We start from the raw sequence: 4215 nt of genomic DNA, 5'->3' as shown, positions 1-4215 counted from the left end.
AAAAGTATTAAATGGCCCCTGACATTTCCTAAGGTTTTAGTCAACAGTGTGGTCTCAAGGATGACAGAATGAGATGTCCATCACTGCTTGACACATCAGGTGGTTATGTATGTGAAAACTGAACCCCATACAGCTGCTTTAAAAAGAAGAGGCCCAGGGTAATATATTCAAACATGGGATCTAAAGAAAAAAAAAAAGACAAACCTTTTTCCTAGCTCCCTACTAGAAAATGCTGATTTGTCTAAATAAATAAATAAATAATTTCCTGTGGAAAAGATTTTTCACCTTTCAGAATTTTGGAGAAAAGTTTTCAAAGTTGTTCAGGCATTTCATTTTGACATATTATAATAATGAAATATCAATCCCTGAATGTATATTAATATGAATTTGCAAAATTCCAAACATGAAAAAATGATTAAAATCAAAATGAAAACTTTCAAATACCTGGAAGAAAATGTTTCATTTGACCTAAATTGAATTTATTCTGGATTTCTGGTTCACAAAAATGTTTGAGATTTTCCAAAATCTTGGATGCTTTTGCAGAACAGATCACAATTTCCCATTTATTAATAAGTTTGTGGCTTACATAAATGTATTAGTCACTGGGAATAATATTAATGGTGATTTCTATTCTTTTATGCAGTGTGTCAGGAAAAACTGAGTTAGCTGCCCAAACAGGAAAGGACAGCTTGGTCTTGCGTCGTGGGCACTAGCGGTGATAATATAAGTCAAGAGACACAGGAGTGCCAGTAGAAAATTTATTGCTTCTGCAGAAGGGTAGACTCCCGCCTTAAGGGCCAAGAGCTACCCAGAGGAATTTTTAACTTCCATATTTATATGGTTCCTTCTACATATGCTTAGTTGCACGCGCAATGAGATTAGTCATAACATAATTTTTTCTGTTAGTTATAATTACCTCTTGTGATGGGAATCATCACAAGGGCATTTTCCTCTTTCCAGCTGGGTCAAGCCGACCTCGGCGTCTTCCTCTTTCCAGTTGGGTCAAGCCGACTCTGGAATAGTTTTCTTTCTGTATTAGTACTTATGTTTCCTAAAATTGTATTTAGCATTAGTTATTCATGCCTAAGTCAAACTGCTCACTAAACAATTTGTTAGATATTAAAATACTTGAACTTATGAACTTATAAACTTCTGAACTACTTGGACTTATTCTTATGACCTACTCAATTAATCAAGCTAACCCATCTTTATATCAATTCCCCCCTTTCAGCCTAGGTTGCGGTACGTATCTTAGCTGAATGGTTTAAGTTCAACATAGACCCTGACATTTAGCATTTTGAGGATGAAAGCTTTTAAAATGCACCATAAACATGAGTAAACAATGCACACAATAATTATTATTACTAAAACAAACAAAAAAAGGGGTTTTAGTATAGAACTGAGCCACCACTGGGTTGGGTGGAAAAAAAGGTTTTTGGATCTAAAAGTAAAAATAAATGTATTCACTTGCTCACAGTTTAGACTTAGCATTTAGTGAGCTCTCATTTGTTTTGCTTTCATAAGTCTGAGGCAACATTACAGTCTTTTTGCTACAGAACAAGCTGTATAAGGCTTCACGAAACTTCTCAGCTACAAAGAAATACATGACTGGGTCAAGGGCACCATTCAGGCTAGTGAGGCAAGAAGTGACGCGGTTATTTAAAGCCAGGATTCGCTGAGTTTCACAGGAAGTCTTGGTGCTATTATAATGGAGAATATAAATGTAACGATTGACATGATAGGGTACAAAGCAGATTAGGAAGATCATTAGAACTATGATGATCATTTTGATGGCTTTTTCCTTCAGGTGCTTCTCAACTCTGTTGCTACTCTTCAGGCTGCGGATGATTAATAAGTAGCAGGTCACTGTAATAACAAATGGAAAGGTGAATGCTACTGCCAAGGATACAAGAGCATGGTGTGATGCTTTTTCTCTATGAAGTTGCAAGCAGATAGTTGTATTATTTATCTGGACTGTCTGCACACTGATTAACAGAGGTGCCATTGCAACAGTAACTATAGCCCATAGAAAGGCACATACTAAATGAGCGTAGAGTGGCCTGTGGAGTTTAATGGACTTTACAGGATGCACAATGGCTAGGAAGCGGTCAATACTGGTGTATATGAGGAAGTAGATGCTGGCATACATATGCTTAGATAAAAGCTGAGATGCTGAGATAAAAGAGAAAACTAGTAAGTCTGCATGGGATCTCACCAAATGGCCAGTGATTGTCAGAAAAATGGTATACTACCCGGGTGGGAAGTTTAGCACAAAAGACAGGTCAGCAACAGCAAGATGCATCAGGAAGATGTTGGCTGGAGTACTTGACTTCTGGTTCCAGATGAAGAGCCAGAGAGCTAGAGCATTGCCAACAAGAGCCAGGATGAAATTCAGGAGATAAAAAGTTGCAAAAAAGGATGTTCTCTATGTGGGTCTCATTGTTACATTGCTCCGAAGCTTTCAGGGAAGAGTTGAGTAGCAGGCTTGAGGTCTCTGCTGGGCTATCCATCTCTCATTACGTCCCTGGAAGGGCCCGTTTCAACGTGGAGCGAGGGAATCCTTGCGTCGGTGTATCTTGGCCTACACCCAGTCTCCTGTTTTATAAGGGTGAAGACTGGAGACAAGAGGTACTGGTTACACCAGTGTCGCAGCCCTGCGAAGAGAACTAAGAAAGTGCTGCAATGATAAAACATAATCAGTTAATTTTTTGTCTCCTCCTAACAAGCTCACATACGGATTCTTCCATCCTTTATACAATGGTGGTGGGTGACCAAATAGTAACTCATATGGTGATAGATTGAGAGGTTTATGTGGTTTTGTCCTAAGGGCAAACAGTACAATAGGCAAGGCCTCAGGCCATTTTAATTTAGTTTCGGCACAGATCTTTCTTAAAAGGGTTTTCAAAGATAATTTTAATCTTTCTACCTGACTTGAAGATTGTGGTTGGTAAGGGGTGTGGAACTGTGCTCGGACCTCTAAGTTCTTATATGTTTAATAAATCTCTTCCTAGTAAACCAACAGGTAACCCATGTGACAATAAGAAAGCATGTTCAGTGGAAAGGGTTCGGATGGTGACCTTGGTAGGGACACTATACGGGGCATAAAAAGGCCTACTCGATATTCTTATTATTCGCCTGACCCCCCCCACCCCCCTTACACAGAAAACAAAAGTAGTATTATTTTACTGTTTGTAAGACTTTTGTAATTCATGATGAACCGGTTAATTTTACTTATGTCCTAGATAAGCACCAAGAGTGATGCAAGCTCCCACCAGAACCAGACTTATGATAGTTTTCCAAGAGATCCAGAAGAAGTCAATCAACAGTCTCATGTTGTTACCATACAATTCTATGAAGGCATCCCAGCCTCCGTTGTCCTGGATCCAGTTCTGGAGGTGCCTGTTCAGGTACTCCATCATCCATGTTGCAATGTTGTCCACGAGGGGCGACATCTCCTGGTTGACATTCTCCACGCACATCACGCCACCGAACCCAAAGAAGGCTACAATTCTTCCCCAGTTCACTCCATCTCGGAACAGTTCCTCTACTACTGCCATAAAACGCCTCCTGGCTGTGAAGGGGGTCAAGTGCAGCTGGCCAGACATTTGGGCAACGTCACTCTGGTAGTGGCAGGAGAAATCATCTCCCGCTTGGCGCAGGGTCAGGTGGACAGCCTGTAGGACTGGGCCCAGCTCATTACCAGGAGGCACATTACTAGCAGCAGCTGAGCCAGCAGGCTCACGATGCAGAGACACCAGCCCAGTATTGTCAGAGGAAGTCCCAGCAGCAGCAACAGCAGCAGCAGGAGAGAGACTCGGAGGACACCATGCTCTGTCTTGGTGGGCAGCCCAGTCGTATCCCCTCTGTGATAGTTTGTAATGGATGTACTTTAGCACTATCTCCCGGTTATCATAGCCTGTTTTCCTAGGATTAGCCATACTTCCCGACAGGGAACCAGTGAGGAGGAGGAAGAGGAGGAGCAGGGCGAACCCCTTTTATCGGTAAATTAGCCTGCCTTGGGGAAACACCCAGTGAAGAAAGATCTGCACCGGTGTCAGCCAAACATTTATACACCTGGCCTTGTACTTTTATGTTAACATACGGTTCAGAAAAAGGACACCTAATTTTATATGTGGTTACATTCGAATTTTTGCAATTTATTTTGTGGAAGAGCCTTTCCCTCCCCTCCTTAGTTACTCAGACTCAAGTAAATCT

The 4215-nt window shown here is 41.2% G+C and overlaps 2 pseudogenes; both read right to left on the bottom strand.

Moving 5' to 3' along the window:
• Positions 1 to 1471: 1471 nt before the first annotated feature.
• LOC149866769 (uracil nucleotide/cysteinyl leukotriene receptor-like) lies at positions 1472 to 2510 on the bottom strand (annotated as a pseudogene).
• Positions 2511 to 3227: 717 nt separating this feature from the next.
• LOC149866768 (apoptosis regulator Bcl-2 pseudogene) lies at positions 3228 to 3938 on the bottom strand (annotated as a pseudogene).
• Between the last annotated feature and the right edge of the window lie 277 nt (positions 3939 to 4215).

The sequence above is a fragment of the Crocodylus siamensis genome, chromosome 4, assembly GCF_052110815.1.
Source record: "Crocodylus siamensis isolate JL-2025a chromosome 4, ASM5211081v1, whole genome shotgun sequence".
Taxonomy (NCBI): Eukaryota; Metazoa; Chordata; order Crocodylia; family Crocodylidae; genus Crocodylus; species Crocodylus siamensis.
This window is presented reverse-complemented; position numbering and strand designations above follow the sequence as displayed.